This window comes from Corvus cornix, chromosome 5 (genome assembly GCF_000738735.6).
Source record: "Corvus cornix cornix isolate S_Up_H32 chromosome 5, ASM73873v5, whole genome shotgun sequence".
NCBI classification, from domain to species: Eukaryota; Metazoa; Chordata; class Aves; order Passeriformes; family Corvidae; genus Corvus; species Corvus cornix.
Window position 1 is genome coordinate 32,774,463 of NC_046335.1, and position 23,093 is coordinate 32,797,555.

General features: G+C 42.3%; 1 long non-coding RNA gene across 1 annotated transcript; it reads right to left on the reverse strand.

The window, feature by feature from the left end:
- LOC109144166 lies at positions 1-22,889 on the reverse strand. Its single transcript, XR_002044754.3, has 2 exons — positions 22,725-22,889; positions 1-1,942 (listed from the first exon to the last, which is right to left on the reverse strand). It is a non-coding gene; the product is annotated as an uncharacterized LOC109144166 (long non-coding RNA).
- Positions 22,890-23,093: the final 204 nt, after the last annotated feature.

Consider the following 23,093-nt stretch of genomic DNA (forward strand, 5'->3'; position numbering starts at 1 on the left):
TTCAATCCTTATTATTTATTGTGGTTTACAGCAAATAACACTTGGGAAGTTTTTCTGAAGAGCTAACTACCAGTAAATTAAATTCTTAAGTGGAAGCAAAATTAGATCTGGCAGAAGGAGAAGGCAGAACAAAGGAATGAAACATGGCTCAAAACTAATCCATAGGCAATCTTAGGCAAATCACCTTGCCTGGCTCAGGACTCAGACTTTCTATTGCTAAAATAAAGATTCAGTTTTAAGCAGTACCCTTACAACTCTATGAAAGCAGAAAACATATTAAAGATATGAAAATGGTTATTGCGTATTATAGGAAAGGTAATTTTCTTAATTTGAAGTCAAGTTCTAGATTATATCTGTGTTTATCCCAATTTTATGCTCACATAACACTACTAGGTTTAGGGAATTTAATATTAAGCTATGCTTACTGCAGAACAGAAGTAATAGATTTAGGTTTTATCAGTAAATCCCATGGCATAATAATGTCTATGGTGTAATTTTATTCATTTCACAAAATACTGGCTCTCCTCAACCTGTAAAGTCTTAAAACAATCAGAAGTGTTACCTAAATTCCAGCAGGATGTGAGTTTCTGAACTTAAATAATCTAACAGCAACTTGTTGCACCCCACCTCTATAACCTAATTTTCTGTTCAAGTCTAGTATTTTTCCAGGGTGTTCCACATTTAGGAGTATCCCACAAACGTTTTTGCATATATTTATTGTATTAAAATGCCCCCCCCCAAAAAAAAGCATATTCCAGGCATTTTGATCCACTTGCATAGTGAATTTCTACTAGTATGAAAGCTTATAAGAGATAAATTTAAAGCCATGTATTTGACTATTCATGAAAAGCACATAATTGGAAGTTAGATAACTACTAGATAGGACAGATAACTGTGCTTATTTGAGTAATTACTGAAGAAGTCTAAGTGACCTACTAGAATTAAAATATGATTTTTGACATCAAGCACACCTACCTAGACCTCAAACAGAATTCTCCTCAGCATGGAAAAGAGGGAATTTGAGCAAAAAGATTCTACTGAAAAATTTTAACTAAAACTCATTTGTAACTATTGTCGGATGACACTGTATACAAAGGGCAAAGGCTAATTTTCTTTGCATCAATTGGTTATGAATGTGTCTCTAATGTTTAGCACTTAGAGGATTGAGGGAAGGCTGTCACCAGTGCCCTTCAGCACTTGAATCAGGGGGCTTGGAAGACCCCTGCGGGAAGCTAAAGAAACAGACACCCTAGTTTGTGGGTCGAAGGTGGATTGGCATGTTCCTGGTAGAAGCCTCCTAACTATGAGGAAATGCTTACACGAGGGATAAACAAGATTTGTAAAAACAAACATAACTACAGGCAGTCACATTAAGCCAAATTCACTCCTAGTAAGCCTTGCCCAGCTTACACTGCAGGGGTGAGTTTGGCTCAGTGTGTGACCTTATCTAAGGCTGGAGCTGTGACATCTAATATGTACAGATATTAACAGTCTATGTACTTGGAACCTTTCATTTCTAAATGGATTGACAGATAAATTCAGTCTGGCATAGAGAAGTCAGGGTGCCCTGGATTTGTGCACGCGTGTACGTGCCGTGTGGCACACCCTATGCTCTCCGTGAGTGCCTATATATAGAAAGTCAGTCTATGTGGCGGGGCCGTGGGGGCAGGGGAGGCTTTGGCCCTGATCCATTACACCTGGCCTTTCTCGCACACCATGAAAATTTCATGTTGTTTTCCTCCAGTGTCTCCCGCAGTCTTTGTTCCTCTCAGGCCAGTGCTGACCAGCGTCCTCATGGCCAGGCAGGCGGTGAGCTCCGGCTGCTGCAGGCTCCCTTTTGTTGCTCTTGCAACTTCTAATGAGCCGTCAATCAACAACCTTGTTTCTTCGAAGCTTATCTCGTGACTGCTGAGAGGGGCCAGGACTAGGGATAATGTGCAAGCTGGAAGAAAATACACCAAGAACATATTTAAAGTGCTTTTTTAGTTTTACAACTAAGATTTTTCTCCAAATTATTGTCACATTCAAGCTCTCACTGTAAAAAAAATCACTGGGGATTACAGCATATAAACAACTTGGTACTTTAGGATAAAGGAAGAGCAGTAATCTCTATGCCTTATCGAAGTCATCAGATAAACAGGACAAATTACCTTGCGTCAGACTGGCTGGCAGGTCACCTTTTTTGGCAGAAAGAAAGGAGGCTCATTTCTAGAGATGAGTCAAAAGTGGAACCGTGTTGTTAACCCACAAAATTTTTGGAGGGTTGATTACAAAACATGGTCTGGTTCTCCTTTAGGTCCATCTTTATTGTGTTTGTAACTCAGCTTCGTTGCAGATCCATGGGGAGAAGTGAAAGACGCTGACAGGAGGTAAGGTGAGCTCTGAGGCAGCCAGACCCTGAGTGATGGTGTGAGGCACGGGGTCCCTGGCTCTGCTCAGACGGAGCTACTTCCTGAGCTGAGGTTTGTGAGGCAGTCTCACTGGCAGAGCCTAGCCTCTCTTCTCTGCAAGGAGACCAGCCAGACTGTTTGAAGGTATCACTAATATCTCAACTGAATTAAGGCAGCACTGCAGACCTGTGGAGCTATTTCCCATGAAGTGCAAAGACCTGAAGGGAAGGCTGATGAAAAAGACAAGTGAGATTTCATAAGGCATTTTAGCACTTTCAAGTTGCAGCTTTTTTTTTTTTTTTTTTTTTTTTTTTTTTTTTTTGAGGGAGGGCATGGGAGATGGAGGAAGGGAAGTATTTTACTTAATATCTTGGTTTCCTGGAACAGTTTTAACATGATAAACAATTTCCATTTCTGAATGGAGGCTAACCAATACTTTGGAGGCTCTTTATTACTTTGACCCTGGAGAATAAATCTTAGAAACCCTACTGCCTCATCACATCTCCCTTGTAACATGTCTATCTCCCCAGCTCCTCTGTGCAGTGAGCAGATGCTCTATCTTTTACAATGATAAGGAACTGAAGCCCAAGGAAGCCATGTGACTTGCCCAGGGCCACACAGGAAGTCCATGGCAGGCAAGGGACCATGCAGGCAGCTGGCACCACTCATCCTTCACTGCACTTTACACCTTTGCAAAGTCAGCTACCATTCTGGTCTGACAGCATTTTCTACCCACTTCAGGTTTTTTCATGCACTGGGTTTAAATGCCAGATAGTCTTATAAACAGCTGAACAACATTGTCAATTTAAACAATTCATTGTGAGCCTCTAGATATCTAGTGGTTTCTGGCACACCCAGAGCATGGACCAAAATATTATTTCTAACCATGGTGGTGGAGGAGAAAAGCTTGGAAGGAAGTCTCAATACTTAACTGCAAGAAGTCAGGTAGAATGAATCCTACTACACAGTTATTACTTCTTACAAACATAGTTTTAAAGCAAACTTTTGCTTTTTTGTGGCTTTGTTCTTGACTGCCAGATTTTTGGCATTGCTAATACTGCTACTCCCTCATACAACCACAGTGAAAACACACTGTTAGCAAAGCTGGTGCTGTGATTCAGCTAGAACAGCCAGAGATGGCCAGAGCAGAGGTGCAAGGAGGTCGTGTGGTTATGTGGTCAGGCAGGTGTGCAGTACAAAGTGTTACAAAGAGTACAGAGTGTTACAAATGAGTCTGTGCTATTCATGTGTAACCTAAACAAGACTGACTATACACACAGACTTTGAAGAGATGGAAATTTAGGAAAAGTTGTTCCAAGAGTTTAATTTTTCTTATGTGTGCCTTTGTTCACAGTATGACTAACTTACAGGTGTCCTGGAAGGGACATGAATAAGAACTTCACACAGCCTACCAGGCATGATGGCTTTCACACACTCTGAGTCACTGCCAGGCTCCTGCTACACCATGCTTAATGTAACAGAATTTGCAGGAGCTGTGAAGATGTGCAAGACCAGGATTCAAGGATGCCTCTTTGTTTCTTGACATTTCCCTGGTGTGGTAGCTATCCACCAGCAATGACACACGAGGCATGTGGCTCTCTCATCTTCCAGCCTTGCTTTTGAATGAAAGTGATTACAGCTGCTCTATCTTGTGCTTTGCTCTAATGATTACGTTGGTTACAATGTGAAGTACGTGCCTGATGAGCCAGTTACTCGTGTCCAGAGGGATGACTACTCTTATGAAATAACTTGGGGTCCATTAATACCCATTGTAAGAAGCAGGTACCTAACTCAAGGCCACTCAAATACTTAAGTTATAGGGAACAATAAGGCTCCACATTCATCTCAGCCTTCCTGCTTTCCTTTGGTATTCCCCTGCTCAGCACCCTGGCTGCTGTAAATCTCATTCCAGCTATCAGCTGCTCTGGGGCGTTGGCCATCTAATCGGGGCTCAGGAACTCAAAAGTGAGTGCCTATAAAGCAGCTGTGAAGATGTTTGACAAAACCAGGACTTGCTGTGTCTGGGCTTGGTGTATTAAAATGCACCTTTTTTTCCCAGCTTATGTATAGTAGCTGCTCTTAGTGCAAATAATCCCTTACTACACAGAAGAAAGCCAACCAGTGCTATCAGCACTGATACAGCTGATGCCAGTCTGCCCTTCTGTCTCCTACAAAGCTCTGCAGGATTTGAATGCAGTTAAAACCTGCATGATCTACTGTCTTGCCGACCCTGTCTGACCCAGCAGTCTAGTGTAAAACAAACTGTGTGCTCCCCCACACATGCTAGCCATGGGTAGGACAATACAGCCTTTCCAGGTGATCCTGGCTAAATCCCTCTGTAGCCCTCTCCCCACAACCTGCCTTGCTGGTCATGTGGTTACAAGAGTGGCAGGCCCTGACTCTTAATAATTGATTATGTACAGGCACCATAGGGGTCATTCAGCTGCTGGGCCATGCGTGCAGTACTAGCAGATGTTCCCCATTTCCAGCAAAGCAAAAGAATTTTCTGTGGGCAAAGTGTGGCCCTTGAGCTGCCAGTCAGAGCACCCCTTTTATAGGTGAAATCTGAGACTTTCTGGGACTATAATGGAAGATCCTTTCTAAATGTCATCTCTAATTAGTCTATCACATAATTTCTAGTAGTCCAGAAAGACTCTCTGTCTGACCATTTGGACATTTAGTAACCCCAGCCGTGCTGCACAGTGCTGGCTGCTGCTCGCAGGGTTCCTGTGCAGATGCCAATCATCGATCTTCTCTGAGGGGTGTGAGCACAAGAGCAAAGTGCTTCTGACAGGTCACAAGGAACCAGCAGCAGTCCTAAGACCAGACTTGGAACAGTTTGGTTTGGATTCTCAGGGTCAAGGACAGCAAATCCTTCAGCACAAAAAGCAGCTTTACAAGGACAGGGCCCTTGTGTTCTTAAAACAGAAAACACTGTATAGTAAACCTACAGAATATAAATGCCTCAAAGCTCAGTTGCAAGCCCTAAGGTCCCCAAAGTCCGAGGGACAAAGGCCTCTAGATTTGCTCTTGTTTAATTGACAAATCAATTCAAATGGTGAAAGTCTCTCCTAGTGCGCTCCACTAAAACTGTCTTTGGGGTTGCAGCTGATACAGATTTCCTTCTCAAAAGGGTAGGACCAAGAACGCCACTTACAGTAAATACATGTCAGCTCCTGAGACCTTTCTCTGTGGTCAGAGGAGAGCATGTCTTATTTAAAAGAAAAGTGAGAGAGAGAGGCTGTCTGAGCAGCAAGTAGCACAGAGCAGTCCCATGTGAATAATTGAAGTGGAATCTGGAATGCACACCGCCACATCGGGAACTTCTGGAGACCAGGTCTCATCGGAAGAACTGACTCTTACTGGAGAGGTAATGGAGAAGTTTCTGGCCGAAACCTCTGTAGTCTCAGCCTGAGGTGGAACAGAGACTCCAGGGTCAATAGGGACACCCCTTGTAGCACAAAGTATATGGGATTTGAAAACCAGGCACTGGTCCAGGACCTAGACACAAGTTCACAAAGGGATCATTCAGTGATGCCAAGGATAGCCAGAAGCTTCCTCCAGAGGAAAGGATTCTAGGATTTCTGAAGCAGGGATGCCACAGGAGATGAGAGACTCTAGAAATCTCCTCTTGCTCACTTCAGCGTTGAGCATCCCTGTAAAGAGCTGGATGACATGATTTTAGAGATACTTTTATTCTTTGGTACTGCAGCTCTGAGTGGTACAGACAGCAATACAGCCTCAGAAATGTCACAGTCTAAGGACATATGGCTACTCTGACTGGCAATTTCTTCAAATAACTAATGACATTGGTACTGCACTAGCTCAGTGCAGGGGGATGTTTCTTTGCTCTGCTGCTGGCATGGCCTCTGTTGTGTGCTAATCTTCAAGTCAGAGAGACTTGTCTCAAGAAGGAACTCCAAGAGAAGTTTGTGGTGCACAAAGTGTCCTTCTTCTTCAAGAAAGTAGCAGAAGCCTTTGTAATCACCCTCCTCTGCAGAGAGGGTCAACCAGCACACCCAGGTCCTTTTGTGCTGAGCAGCTTTCCAGCCACTCTTCCCCCAGCCTGTAGCACTGCCTGGGGTTGTTGTGACTCAGGTGCAGGACCCGGCACTTGGCCCTGTTGAACTTCATACCATTGGTCTCAGCCCAGTGACCCAGCCTGTCCAGATCCCTCTGCAGAGGGATCTTCCTACCCTGCAGCAGATGAACACTCCTGCCCAACATGGTGTTGCCTGCAAAATGACTGAGGGGACACTCAGTCTCCTCATTCAGGTTGTCCATAAAGATACTAAACAGGACTGGTCCCAATACTGAGCCCTGGATACCACCTCTGTTTGCCAGACACCAACTGGATGCAGCGCCATTAACCACCACTCTCTGGGCCTGGCCATCCAGCCATCTCTTAGCCCAATGAGCAGTGCACCTCCCCAAGCCATGGGCTGCCAGTGTATCCAGGAGGATGCCATGGGAGGCAGTATCAAAGGTTTTACTGGGGAACAAGGGGAATACAAGGGGAACAGGAAAGAAGAGGAGGATGACCTGGGATGTCTCTGAATGAAAGGGTTTGAAATGCTTCTCTAGTATTTTGTATTCATGCAGGAAGACTAGATTTTCCATCTTTTCCTCACATCTTTCCCAAAAATTCTTTCAAGCATTTCAGAAAAAAATAATTCCAGCGACAGCTTTTGTGAAGGTTTTCCTGGAAGTAAGTAATGGCTTTCTAACCATTGATCAAAATTAGACGGCAAGTATTACTGCTGAGATAAAGATTTAAATCCCAGTAGAGCAGTACTCTTCTGAACTTACTTAGTGTTAACAGGCTACTGACAACTTGTATTCTGTGGAATCCACTCATTTGAACAAAATATATATCCAAGCCTTTCCAAGACATAGGATTAGTTCACAAAACATTGTCAAGTTCAATCTGTTAGCAGAAGAATACTTTGCAAGTTTTCTAGCTCTCCAATCAAATATCCTGGAATTAGAATAATCATCCTTGCTAATTTTAAAAAAGGATAGAATTTTTGCTAGTGAATTTTTAAAGTCTCATAACTACAAATTTGCTTTTTTTGCTACATACTTCTCTTTAAATCCAGTTTTCCAACAGCCACTGCAAGAAGAAAAAAAGGAGCCAGAAATATTATACTTAGAGATCCAGACTGCGGTGTCTCGGGAATAGGGAAGAGATGAATGGGATGGGGGACAGTGTCTGCACAGTTCTAGGAGGAGAGAATGGTTTATTTAGTTGATTCTCAGTGACCTATCTTTCTTAGGTGTTCCCAAGATGCCCATCATATTAGCTCCATCTCAACTGTCTGGAAGGTAGTAACAGAAAACTGCTATTTGATCTCACTCCTTTATCTAATATCATCTATCAAGAATGTGCTCAGCAACTCGGTATCTGAGCACCTCAGAGAAATTACACAAAGTCAACAACCTTCTTCGGCATCTCCTTTTTGTACTGGACAAAAGCAGTGCTTATGAACAAGGAAATCCACATCAGCGCTGTGTGATTCAGCCACACATACCCACGGGGAAAGTGCAGAGGATGAATAGGGGGAGCAGAGTTGTTGTGGATAAAAGAAGCTCCAATTTTTGTGGAAGTCTTCCAACAGCCACATCATAGCCACTCATTAATTACAACCCAGCTGATACAGAATCCAACATGTTTGACATTCAGCACAATTGTCTTAAGATGTTTAACAGATGGTGAAAAGTGAACTACAGGTAAATTGTTGGTCCCAGACTACTCAAATAGCAGCAGACCCAAAGCTGCACTCCTTGGGCCTGGATCCAGGACAATAAATTCTCTGCACTGGACTTGAGGTAGCCTGGCAGGGAAGGTTTTGTGCCTCAGTGGACTCCCTCAACACACTGATCTACTATGGAGGACAACTGTCACCTTCCTTCATCCCATCCTCCAAGTATACATTAGTGAAACATCTATTGACTGTGTTTTACACAGGTGCAGCATATCCTACAATATCCCACTATACCCACTCCCTGCTCACACACCAGAGATTGGGACAGTGGATGAAGTGTGCCTGGAAACACCGAGTGTGACGCTCGAGCAACCTTCAAAGCTGTCTCTAGGCAGAAAAGGAGCAAAGATCCCAGGGCTTCAGACTGCTAGAACCTAGTTTGACAAGGATGGCTTTTAGCAGCACTGCTGGCTCAAGCCCTCACACCCCCTCTCCTTCCCACCCTGTGCCAATACCCTCCTCCTTTTTCGTTGTAGCTGTTTGTGGGGTTGGATGGTGACCCAGACTGACCAAGGCACATCTGAAAGAGCAGCTCAGGGATAAGAACCATCGGTTTGGGCTGTTTAAGCCGGCACTCTACCAGAAGGAACATCTGTCAGCTTCTGCCATAGTTCAGTGCTTAAATATAAGCCCATATACTGATGAGGCTGCTTGTCTCAGCTGCTGTTGCTAAAGCTTCTGCTACATTGCCTGTTGACAATAAGTCATTTGCCATGTAAATTCTCGTAATATCTATGCTTCAAATTAATTTTAAAGTCTGCTGTGATAAATGTTGGCCTCTTGAGGAATAACAGAACCCTTGATTTGTGCTCTTACAATTACCTCTGTTAAGTAGTCACAGCACTTAAAAAAAAGATCTTAGAGTGGCCAAAGGCTATTTTGTGCACCTCCAGGTCCACAGTTCAAATGCCACATAAAGTTTAATTGCTTTCCTGATCTGGGCTGATCAGTCCTGCTCTCTGCAGCATGGTCCTTGCTGCCATCCTTGCTTGCCGTCAGTGCCAGCTGAGAGGGGCTGGAGCCTGTGGCACTGTATCTACAGTCAGGCTGAGCAAGTGGTGCCTGCAATTTATAAGGGATCATGTGCTCAACTTCCATAAATAAATGAAAGGGACAGAGTCATCCCTAGGAGCCTCATCACCTTTTAGGCACTCATGCATACCGTAAGTGCACTGGGCCAGCACAACAGCACAGGAACAAAATGAGCAATTAATTAAACAAATGCACAGTAACAGAGGTAATGGAGTAGCTATCTCACAGTGGGAAAGCTTCCCAGAGCCATCTCACCTGACCAAAGCCTGGATTAAGCCAGCAAGGTGGAAAGGAAATGAGCAGAGAAGAGCTAACCAAGTTTTTAAAAGATCAGAGGTTGTGACTGAAAACCAGGAATACCTAGTCCTGTCCTCAGGGTACAGACATATTAAATCATCAAAGCCTGTGAAACTTCCAGTGCAGAGACATACTCCTGCCCACAGCCAGCATGGAGTAACCTGAAACTGTTTGGTCCTGGGAGGAGGAGGAAAGGCAGCCACCTCACATTTGTGTTGGGCTGTGCTGGGTGACTGCTTGACAGGTAAGAACTGTGCAGCTGCTGCTGGCACCCTTCTGTTCATGGCCCAGTTGTTTGTGTTGTAAATTGATGTGTCCCTATCCTCATTTACACCAACTGGTTGGAATACTGGTGTGGGTTTTACACTGCAATTATGGTTAGTTTCCTGCTGAAAGGGGGATATTTATGTTGATAAGTCACATGTTTATGTACCTCAGGTGCAGCATCTTCCATCAAACAAAGCCTACAGCAAAGCATGGTGGCTCTGAGCAAAGTTATGGTAGGTGATGGAAGTGCCCTAGAGAAGTATTAAGAGGTCCCACTGTATGTAAGAATTTCTTCTGTCTTCAAAGCAACACATTCAGGTATCATTTGTTGAGATTCAATGCTAGAAGCTTCAGCAAAGCACTGCACATCTCAGAGCCCAAAATGAAATGGAGAAAACATCCCCCGAGTCTCTAAGCTTGAGATGAATATAGCAGCATTGATTTGGGCAAAATTGTTCCAGTACCAATATCAACAATGCCTAAGTCCCTCCAACACTCCTAATGTGGCAGAGGAGTCATCTTTGAAGCCATGTGCCTACAGGTGGTACAATTGACTAGTCCAGGAGTGCTGAGTGTTCATTAAATGTTATTGATAATTAGTTCTTGAAACACTCTGGAAAACACTGATTTTAAGGAAACGTGTTACAAACAAGCACTGCCCAGCAGCTCTAGTGTAAGAGCATTACCTGAAATGCTAAAATGATCTGTGAATTTATTTCCAGCATAGATATAAGCACAGGACACACACACTTTTTTGCACATATATAACTCAAACATAGATGCAAAACGAAGGAAATGTGGCATGAAATAAATAGTTCCTAAAAATATCTGGTGGGAAACATTAAATTTCTGTTCAAATAGTCAGCTTTGCATTCTTCAGCTAGAGATAGGTGGATTAATCAGTCCTCAGGGAAGTGCTAATTAGAGTAACTGGGAACAGATAAAACAGCCAGAATAAGACCAAGTGTTTTAGTCTGCACTCATGTAATTCCACAGTGATGCTCTTGACTTCATTGGAATAGATCATGGTTCTTTGTTGTGGCCTGGTGGACCCTAGATGTGATATTAATAAAGGAGGTTTTTCTTTGATCCAGTAATAATGCCCATCTTTGTTGTAGAGCTGCAGAAACTGCCTGGACTGTATTTCCCTTGGTGGGATGTAACCAATGATGCAAGCAATACACAACTCCCTCTCCAATACAGGAGACAAAAGAGATTAGAGACATACACGCACACTACAATGGTGGCACTTCAAAATAAAAATGTCATGTGTTCACATTTACATGACTATTACAGTTTACTTAGAAAAAATCACAATGTAATCCCCCTCTCCTATTTTTTCATTAACAAACTAAACTCTGATTTTGACTAGCTCTTTTTGTTATGGGAGTAACCAAGAAATTTAAAATATTTGTATGTTCTCCATACCTTCGGCTAGTGCGTTCATTAGGTACAGCATATTTGGTTGGCTGAGTATGGCATATCTAATTGTGCCAGCCTCTTGGAGGGTGATGGGCCTATTGCCTAGGAAGCCCAGGACATGATGCACCACTCTCAGCTGCATCTTACATCGATAGAAGAAACTGAGCTTTCCCCAACAAAGTAACAGGCAAAACAGAGGAAGCATGCTGATACTGTGATCTTCTCCATAGTTAACAGCATTTTGATTAATCCCAGTGAATTCACAGCAAACGATATTGCTGCTGTCCTTTATCTCAGGCTTATAAAGGGAACATGTGGCTCTGATTTACCTTCTCCTCACACAAATTACTGCATGGGGGAGTAGCAAGGGAAATAGGAGGCTAGACATAAAAATTACCAAGCAGTCTTTGCTATGTCTAAAGAAGCCCTCTAAGGGAAAAATTATAAGAATGGCAGAAAAATTGAGCAAGAAGGTTGCAATGGTATGTTAGGTCCATGCAAAAGCATGAAAATGTTAGGGCAGGTCCTTGGCTGCTGTAAGCAGTTGTAGCTTCATTAAATAAATGGGACCAGGTTGATTTACACTATAGGGGATCTGTTATGGTGTTCCATGCCATTATAATTTCTAATGAGCAGTTTTCACTGCTATTAATTCATCTGGTATTAATAATTTAGCTTTTGGACTGGCCAAAATAAGCTATTTTAACCACCAAGAATAAGATTCCAAATTGGCATCTGAAGTTGTCTGTTGAGCCTCTGAAAGGTGCTTTTGAGGATTGCCCTGACAAAATGCCTGAAGGCAGATCTGCATGTCTGCTGAAAAGGCCTGTCTAGACTAGGAAAATGAGCAGCCCTTACAACGTGCTAATGGGAACATATTGGTTGGCATAGTTTAAAACACCTGAGAAAAAGAAGAAGATGCTCACTCAGGTTATAGTGCTGTGTACACTCAGCTAGGTTCAAGTCCTGCCTCTGATGAGGAAAAATAATGCTCCATCTTCCCTTCATCTTCATTATCCTGTGCCCAAGCACCTGTAGTTCGTGATTTAAAAATTATGCTCTCTGAACCCTTGCTATGCACCAATTCACTAAGCCAGCAGAAAACTGATCACAAAAAAAGAATGGATATGTTTGTGATAGTTTAGTGAATGAGATCAGTTGATGAAAGGTGTGAACAAGTGCCAGAGCCCATAAGTGTCCAGAAGGTGCAGCTGGGAGGGTAGGAAGGCACAGAAAATCTCTGCTTTTCTTCAGCAGTTCAGTTGGCTCTCTCTACACAGGAAAACTGCATTCTCTATCCCTGGCATGTGTGTTGAGCCTAGCAAGGAGGAGTCTCAGTGGTCGTGTGGGTAGATGACCACTTGTTTCACACCAGCCATGGAGACAGGTATACAGACATCGGCTGGCTGCCTTAGAAACTGTAAGTTTCTAAAATGGAGATTTAGTATCAGTCTTACTCTCCTCTTCAACTGAGAACTTTTCTCATACTTTGTTAAAACACAATCTTCACCCTTAAAACACAAGTCTCTTCACAGTTTGTTCAGTCATTCCACAATTTGTTGACCTCACTGTGTGTGTGGGATGCGTTCATCTTTAGCCCCACTCAACCCTTGTCATCCCACTGCAGGTCACCTAATGCACCTCAGCCCACATCCAGCTGTTTGAAGCCCCCTCCCACCCCTCTCCCTTCCATACGGTCTGTTTTATTTCTTCCCTTTTTTTTTTTTTTTTTTTTTGCACTAACTAAACTCAGTGTCTCCTGCTTTTGCACTCTGTGGAAGCCCAGTGTTTTTCTCCTCTACCTCCTCGGTTCAAACCTCTCCCTCCACATCCAAACATACTCTGTTTGGGCCTTATTCACCTATTTCAGATCGCTGTTCCCCTTCAGGAGCTCAGATTCACTCAGCCCCTGGCTCACAGGCTGTTGACACAGCTGTCCGTAGAGTATCTTTCCTTCAGATGAATAAAAACTGATCAAGATTTGGCCCTTGGTGAATTTTTGTAAGGCATGTGGCCTATTTTTCATTATGGTAAGAGTGTTTGTTCTGCTCCTTCTGGGTACAACAGGAGCTTGCTTACTTGGACAGACAGAGCTGCATATTAGGAGTGTGTCCCTGTTCATTTTGGCCACACTATCTGTATCCAGCCCTTCTTTGCAACAGGCAGAAAAGGAGGGGTAAAACACCTAGCCTGGGGCATGAGCTGTTAGTTCAATATAAAGAGATTTAAGTAGGAGCAATGGGAGAAGGAAACAGGCTGAATATCAGGAAAAGCTCCTGCCAGTGAGACGTGTTTGGCTGTGAAATCTTCTCCCAGGGGAAAGAGGTCAAAGCCTCATTGTTTGGAGGTAGAGCTGGTCAAAACTGTTTTTGGAGCAGCAGCAGCAGCGGGAGTGGTGGAGGTGGGGAGAAGAGCAGCAGCTGTGCATGGCAGAGCGGCAGATATACGAGGGGAAGTGGCTGGATGCACAGCGAGAAGGAGCAGGAAGAGCAGAGGAGGCTGACAGGGGACTGGTGCTCGCACCGGCATGAGGGACACAACAAAAGGATTAACAGAGGCACAGTGGGGAGCAGCAGACAAAAGCAGGAGAGAAAGCAGGGAAAGCAGAGGGGGAAAGAGGCAGGAGCAGCAGAGATGCAGGACATGAAAGAATGGTGGGAAATGCCAAGAGAAGCACTGCAAGGAGCAAGTGTGAGGCTGAATGACAATAGCAAGGTCTCGTTTTGTTTTTTGAACACAGCGGCCTCGGCTAAGCAAAGCTGGAAGATACTAAAGGACAAAGACATCAGGTTTCCTGATTACATGATCTGAACTAATCTCACAATCTGGGATGCTTTATGCAGTTTTCTCATTCTGCATCAGGATGAAATTAAGGTATTCCAGTGCATTCTTGGCAAAGACAGGGAAAGGCAGATTTGAGGAGCCACCAGCCCATTGTTTTGGGGCAGTACCTTAGATCATGAAGGATGGGCACAGGCCACACCCTGACATTTTCCATCTCCTTGATGATATTTGCGTGATGATATGAGCTGAAGGAAACAATGTTAATATTGTACCATAGTTTTTCATTTAGAAATTCCACATGTTCAGTGACATTTCGTTCCTCTCACTGGAGGAAGCTCCCCACCAAGCAAATCCTATTATTATATGAATTAGCTGAGGTTCTTTGGCCATCCCTATCACAACTCACCATTACATGGTGAAGCTCTTCACTATCGCAAAGAAGGACATTCCCAGCTCAATTTCTTTCACCCTAATATTATTATTAATGTTTCCTTCACTCTGAACCAGGCTGCTCATTTAATTTTGCAGAGGTCTGCTATGTTGTTTCTATACAGATCTGCAAAGCAGAAAGCAAAGTTTTGGCTGGTCTGCAAAAAACTTCACGGGCTTGACTTTTCCCTGAGGGATCAGGAGAAAAGATACAGGATCTCCCCAGGACCAAGTGATATATTACATGGCTAGAGCTGCACTGAAGTCCTGATGGAATTTACCCAAGGTCACAAACCAAGACCATATTGCTGCTGCTTTGCTCTAAAGACTTACTTTTAATTCTTACAAATCTTTTCAAATGCCAATCCACAATGAATATTGCACACTGAATACAAGACTTGCCAACTTAATTTGAAGAAATTGCTGATAATGACAACAGCAATTGCCTTCTCATTCTGCTCTTTGTCTTCATTGTTAATCCTTTCTCAGAAATGAAACCCTTCTTGGATTACTAATGACAGTCTCTTTATTCTCCTTATTTTTTTGTTTTCCTTAATTGCCTTCAGAGAGCTATTTTAAAAGAATATTCATGCCAGAAGTACAAACTGGAAGAAGTGCCATTAAGTGGAAAAGCCTTCTGTAATCTTGTTTCTGGTGCAGTGACCAGGACCTTCAGAGTCATGTAACTAAGCTGCCAGTTTCGAGGCTAGAACAGTTTTGTGGTAGTTCAGCACAAATGGAACTAATGTAATAAAAATCTGTTGAAGCTACTGGTGCTTTTTTCACTCCGCAATCACCGCAACCAAGATCAGGATCTGATGCCTGAATTTGTCTGCAGCACTCAGAAGGAGATTGAAATTATATGGATAAATCAGTTTTGTTAAATTCAAGGTTTGGTGTCTCTTTGAGAAATGAATGTATGAGAGCCTGGAAATGAGATGTTGCTTGTTATCTCTACCTTAATTCAGATCAGTCGAATCATACCGTGTAGTCACTGAATGCAAAATGACTCGGTCTCTGTTAGTCCCGAGTGGATAACTCTCAGAGGCAATTTCACAGCTGTTAGTAAGTGCTAATCTGAGCTAAAAACCCAAGTACTAGGCTTTACTTCTCTAATTCTGACATATTCCTGGATATCAGGGTAGTGCACTCTTGATGGAGTAGGGCAGCTTGTTTGAGTAGCGCCAGGGCTGGGGACGGAGATTCTTTACACTCCGAGCTCATTTTCCAGGGCTGGTGCTTTAACCAAAGGCAACAGTGCCCCTCCGTGATGTGATCGTGGTGTAGCATAGGGCTGACACCTCACTCGGTTTCCTACGTCTGGTATGCCACTGGTTCGAAGCGATTCCTCTAAATTAGGTACCGAGAGCAGCCCTTGTGTCAGGAACGTGTCCTATAATTCGTTGCAGAAGAGCCCAAACAGACAGGCCAGGCCACGGGTGTCAAGAAAAGCTGGAAGGGACTACCCAAGACCACTGAGGGTTTCTCTGGAGAGCTAGATTCCACCCCATCTGTTCAGCATCACAGGGGGACAAACACTCCTGTTCCTTCTGGCTCCCAAATCTGGGATGCATCCTGCAAAGGTACTGAGCCCTTGCAGTAACCAAAGCCAGCTTGGGCTTTGAACACAGAGTGCATTAAAACATGCTCTAGAGCACCAAAGTTTGTAGAACAGATTTCTTATATTGGATATGTGATTATATAATTTCACTGGGAAATGCTGGGTTTACCCTCTGTGGCTCAGCTTCTTTTCCACAAGATGAGAATACGATCATCTGGCCTTCTAGGTGTTATCCAGAAAAGTTGAAAGTTTATTAACCACAGGTAGAAAATGAGGATTCTGTGAACACAGAAGATGGCATGAAGACATACACAAAATTCTATATTGAATGCAGAGCTCATATGGTTTATACAATAAATAAGGCAGAGTATATGTGCTGAAGTGACGAAAAATGAACAACTAACATTTTATGTGCACCAAACGTGGTATCCAGTCTTTAGAAAAAGTCTGATTATTAATTTAAGGAGTGTCATCATGTATGCACTCATGGACCAAATCAAGACAGTACACGGACTTTGATTCTGGAAATTCTTGATTTTTTGGGAAGTTTCTCCCTGGTATTCTTCTAGCTTAAGGCCTTCTCTTTGTTTTGTTTTTATTGTAAAAGAGCCCGGCTCCTGCCTGGCGGCCGCGAGCATCCACAGCCGTGGGGCTGTGCAAGCATCTAGTGGCCAAAGGGAAAACTTCACCGCCACGTCAACCTCGGCTGGGGTTTCCCTCGAACAAAAAGTAAAGTTCCTAACTACGGAAGCAAACGAGCAAACTGAAATCAGGCATTCGCTCTGAGAATAAAGGAATTATTACTTTATAAGAACGATGACTACGAAATGTTAAAATCAGTTTGTATCTGTGCCTCTTCTCTGTCCCACCCCATATACCTTCCTGTGCACGTGCGGAAACTATCACTTTGATTTTCTGCATTAGACAGAAAAGCTTAGAAGTTGCCAAGGGAATACTGCCTTATTGAAATGTTTCCTGTATTTCACCTCTCACATGATAAAACTTCATTTTCCTCTTTTCTGAGTAATTCATTAGTGTTTTCTCAGAAGGTTGCAGTGGCCAGTAGAAAACAGAGAGAACAGCTACACTAAGTTTTATCATACTGAGGCAATGCAATATTTTCTTAAAGGAGACTTATGTGTGGATGGTGAAGCATTAATTTAATTTACAAACATCACTTCCAGTCCAGATTTGTAGGAACTTGGCAATGTAACTGGAGCTGCGTTTCCAGAGAAGAGAGTAATGCGGAAGCAGAGATACAGTATAAATATAAATAGTTTCTCACTCGGAACAGTCACATTGTCAGTGGGATTTTCAAACACACTCAGCACAACCTTCCCGTGTTTCCCTGAAAGTCAAAGTTCCCATTCAGATGAATAGAACCAACATTAATAATGCCACTAGTAATATTAAAAATAATTTGATACTGTCTCTTCCCCACAAAAATGGCTACTCCCTTCTCCTTATCTTCATTACAAGGGCTGTGGGAATAAGCAGGGAGTTTAGTCAATTCACCTAGACATATGAAGAACATGAACATCAGCATATTAGGCTCAGAATTCAGTAAAGACTAAATTTAGTGCTCCCATCAGAAATGGCCTTCACTTTACAGTTATCAGTGAGCTTGCTTTCTTTCTCACAAGTCATCCAGTCAGAGCATTGGGAGTTTTATTCATCACCTTTGATCCATTAGTTCCTTCACCTTAACATTACCAACCACAACTAAGTAGATATGCCTTTGTGAGGCAGCATCAAGGTGACAGCAGGTTTGTACAGGATGCCAGGAACCCCTAAGAACAGGAAACCTCGAACGTCAGCTGATTCTACCAGTGGGCAGCATCTCCCTATCCTTTGTTCTGTGTGCTTCTAAAATAAATATCAAATGGCATTTATCCTGTGATAACAGACTGCAACCACTTAAACCCCAATCCAGAATATTTTTCATACTTTTCTTATATTGCCTAACCTTGAGATCTAGCAAACTCCAATTTTTTTCTGAGAAATTCCACAAATAGGTGTGTTAATTTATTTTCTTTTGAAAAAGCATTGAACTGTTTATGGATCATCCATTTCACTGCAGCACGTGGTACGGCACGGCAATATCTTAGGCAGGGCCACTGTTCCCATAGAAGTCACACATGGACAACTTAGATGTCAAATAGTAATCTGTAGTAAGAGAATTTTAAAATCAAATCAAAGAGATGTACTATGATGTGAAACTAAATATAAATCTTAATTACTTCTTTGTCATAGATGAACCATGTCCCACAAATTTCACGTCCAATTTATAAGTATGATGATATTTTATGAAATATGCAATATACAACTTCATGTTTAAATTGCATTTTTTGGGAAGAAGTTTAAATCTTTAGGCATATTTTGTGTATGTTTCTGTTGTAAAGTGCTTACATAATCTACTTCTGCCAAACTCAAGCTAACTTGATAAACATCCTCAGAAGATCTCATTAAATAACATCCTACAACTGGCAAAGCAGTAGATGTCGTTGAACACACACCAGCTGTGTTTATATCAAGGCTCTGATCCGCAAGTTGATAAAGAACCAAAATATTCATTAACTTCAATGAGCACTTCCCGTCTTTAGAAGTGCATAATCAAAGATATATGAATTATGGCCTGGATTTTCTGGAGCACTTACTCACTTATCTTCCAGTCTTATTTTAAATCCATGTATTTAAATCTTTTTGGTTGATTCGTAAGTCTGAACTGTTTTACTCTATTGGGAAAAGTATCCATAGTAATAAAACTATAGAAGGATATTTTTCTTTAGAAGTATTCAGTAATTGCAGTCATCCACCCACTGACAGCAAGCTGCTCTACTGATATATTTATGAAAAATGGAAATTTGGTTTAGTAGACAATTTGTATTATGATGATTTTTCTTACTTCAGACTTGAAGTAAGGAATTTTTGCTTTGCTATCTTGTCCTGTAAAGATGTAAGAAGCTTCACAGCTGCTAAAAATAGCCATAGGATTGCTTTGGGGACATTTTCCAGAGGCACTGATGTGGAAAAAGAGATGCATTAGACCTTTCTCTCCTGCCCTTCAGGCTGCTGGCAGGGAAGGCAATTGAGCAGCAGCAAATATAGACAGGACTCCTTAAGCTCCAGTGTCTCCAGGCTGCTGTACCACTGGTGTGCATATGGTGAGCGTATGTACAGCAGTAAGTTGGAAGGAGTACCCCAGCCTGAAGAAAACACTTTTCAAAGAGAATAAAAAAGGCTGTGCTGAGACTCTGACTCAAGGAGTTACCTACTTCACTGAAGCAGCAAGGTCATGACCTCCAGCAATGGTGGCTAGGAGTTCCCCAGACTGCAATAATTTTGAATAATTTAATATACATTTATGTGGAGATGGTACATGGGTTGATGAAATGAACCAGCTTAAACCCTGAGGGGAAAAAAACCACACACTGAGTGGCAGAATGTTACAGTGGGGATACTGTAACACGATGTATCAAACCAGGAGTCCCGTGGAAAAGAAGTATCTATGGACTGGTTCTTGATAGATGTTTCAGAGAGATGTTTATTTCTCCAGCCGCATGGCCGGGCTCTGCCCAGGAACTCTCACAGTCTGGGTTGAGGGTCCTTTGCCCGCGCAGGGAAACACCAAACCACCAGTGGGGAAGGAGCTGACCAGGGCAGGGAAACCCCGTCTCTGTTCCCTCAGGGCCCCTCTCCCAGGGCTACATGGCAGGGGAGGAGACCCCAACAGCAGAATCAGAAATCAAAGTCTTTTTGAAGATTGGAGATCTCTGGGAAAAAAATGAGAGAAATCTGACAGACACTGGCTAAAAACCTCAAGCAAGAATAACAAAACATACAACTGGGGTAATAATAGGCAGAAAATGGCATTGTGCTCTTGTGGATTTTACACTGAGTGGAAGTCTTCCTGCTATATTGCCCTAATACTACGATGGAGACTGCAGTAGGACTTCGTTCTTGCGCCCAGACTGGGACAATGTTTACAAGAAATACATGGTTCTCCTGGAAGAAATTCACATGGGATGGACAAAAATGAAGGTACAGAGTTTCTGACTTTGCGTTTTGTGAGTATCTATGTATTTGTCATTTAATAACCTTTAGCACACTTTCTAGTGTGAAGGCTGTTACGTTTCAACCACTGCAACTTCCTTTATGGGACTGCACTGGCCACAAAGGCCAAGTTCCTGAATAGTGGGCACAAAAGGTGCTCTGTGAAATAATGTACATCACAGAGATCCCTTTCAGAGATTTTACATTGCAGATAAAACTATCTTCTCTTGTGTGTGTATCTATTGGTATGTGTAAGCACAGAGAATGAAAATGCTATTATGATATTTTTAGGGGATTAAAATACATTTTAATTAGTAGTGTAATAGCAGATGTAATGCTGCTTTCTGCATCTTTCAGCACACTTGTGGCAAGAGCCACCAGGGACTATGATTCTGGCAGAAATTGCAGTGACTCAGGGTTGTGATGCCTAGCTCAAAATGAAGGTAGCTATTTCATCTTGTATGGACAATTTTGGATTCAGTCTCTAAAATTAATGTGCTATCTATTCAAATGCAAAGAGTAACATAATTGCATATTCCTAATTAAATCAGAGTACCTTATCCTAGAAAACAAGAATACCTTGTTGATTTCAATAAGAATCAATTGTGGAACTAATCAACAATATTTACCTGCAGACTAAATCTGTATTTCTGATCTATATTCAACTGTAGATCAGAAATGACATCTGACATTTGGAAAGAAATTAAATCTTGTCATTATATCTTAGGTCTTCCAAGTCTGCTTATTGAGCTTTATGATTCAATACATAGCATTGGGAGTCAAACTATCTGATAGAGTTCTTTTTAGGTCTCAGTAGGGAAAGTTGATCTGTATTTCCAGAATACTGCCACAAAAACTGTACTCTAAAATTGTGTGGACAGTTCAACACACAACTTCACTTTTTCCGAACTGTTTCTCTGCTTGTAGCATTGTACTGTCCAGCCAACTCACACTTTAGGGCTCTCACATGTGTTTTAAAACCAGTCTTACCAAACTAAAATGCTGAAGTACTGGCTGAACAGTGGCCTGCTCTTAATTAAAACAAGGCATTGCTCTTGCAGCAGTATGACCACGAGAGGGCACATCTCCAGTTGTGATGATCATGTCTCACTAGTGCTGTACGGCTCCATACAAGACTTTTATTTTTGCTTTATCTGCCTTTCCCTGTCTTTTTCAATCACACGAGGAATTTAGTAACCTTATTTGTTAACTAAATGACAATTCTCCAGGCAGGTTCTTATTCATCCCACAAGTGCTACCTCAAAGCAGAAAAAATAAAAGCAGAGATGATCATCAAGCTAAGATGTAGTGCATCTGTTTGCATTTAGAAAAGGAAGCAATGGAAAAAAGGCAGATAGATAATATTTGTGGAACAAGTAAGATAGAAGCATGGAAAAAGAAGTAGGAAAAATTATAATAGGCAAAAGACGAATCTGAAAAAGTATAAAGGGTGTTATCACAAAAATCAAAATTTCTAAGGTTTTTAAAAGTACTCAAAAATCAGCCACAGTTTGAGAATGATAAATGAAAAAAAAGGTAACTGAATTCATGCAATGTTGTTTTTTCCTAAATATCATACATGATTTTAGTTTACCAATGGCCACAACAACAGAGCCACTCAAGTGTCAGCTTCATCTGGCAATTTTAAAACTTCTCCTCTCTGGCCTCCCCTCCCAGTTCCCTCAGAGCACAGGTTAGAAATTGTGTTTTACATGCAGATGTACAGACCTGACTGATTAAACAATTTACTTACCCCTGAAGTGTTTATTCCCTAGACTTACTAGTTTCCTATTATTTTTAATATGATCTTATTATTGTGCCGAATTCTCTTGCAGCAGTGGTAGCAAAAAATGGCTTCTGTTGATTTAGAAATAAACTAAATACTGCTACTGATGACATGAATACGAGCTAAAACTTTGTAAGCAAGGAGAGCACACAGTATTATATGCAGAAGTAAAATTAGGTTAGCTAGTCAGCATGTTTATGATCTCAATTAAAATGAGATTTATGCTTTGCCAAAGGATTCTGCTCTGTTTTCTTTCCCATGGGATAGTAGTTCCTTATAATTCTTAGGATGTTACTGAAACTCATTAGAGGTACTTAGTTAATTGGTTCTTTTTAGGGATCTCTTCTGAATTTCTCTCTCAGAGCAAATATTTAAACCAAAGAGTAATGGTTGTTTTACCTGATATTAGCTAAGGATGATAGGATGATGCAATTTGCAGTAGCAAATTGCTATGTTCTCCCACTGCACTCAAAATTGAGGAGAAACAAGCTTAGACCTACTCTAGCTATACTAGTAACACTTTTAAACAGTATTATGACTTAAGCATGATGTTACTACATGGAGGTATAATTCAATTATCTACATAAGGCATAAGAGATTCACAGCTTTCAGTCCCTATTTAATCTAGTTTGCAGCTTTAGGAAGGGAACTCTGCCACTTGGCAGTGAGTGTGTATCTAAAAGATTATCTTTTCAGTAACTGAAAAGTTTCCTTTTAAAGGAAATTCTGGATATGCTCGAGTACATAATATCCAGCCTGTGAGACAATCAATCTGGCACCTTTAGTTCAGGCTGCAGTTGAAGGAGTACACCTGCATGTCTAAAAGGAGGGTATGGAAGGAGGGCTCTGGTGGGTCGGTGCCGCGTTTGTCCCCGCTGGGTCCCTCATGCACCGCTCAGGCAGCGCTCTGCCAGCGCCCACGCGTGCCCCGATCTCACCTTCGCAGTGGCTGCGAACAGCCGCTCACACCCACGGTCTGTGCATCAGCTGGAGACAGAGAGGCGAGAGGGGTTCTCTGCCTGCAGTTCCGAGATGCTTAATGGCAACACCCCAAAGGGAACAGAGGCAAGAAGAACCCAAAACTGAACGCCCACGCCGTTTTATCGAAAACTCCCAAAGGCGGGCAGAGCATCCAAAACCGATAGTCTGAGGACTAGGGGGCAGAGGCAAGCTTGAGTGACATAACAGGGGCCAATGGGAAAAGGGATGGGAGGGGGGAGAGGGCCAGTGACCAGCAGAATCTAGACAAAGGGAGAACTTTCTAGCGCAGTGTTGTAGGGAGAGACCACTTTTAGGGTAACTTGTGG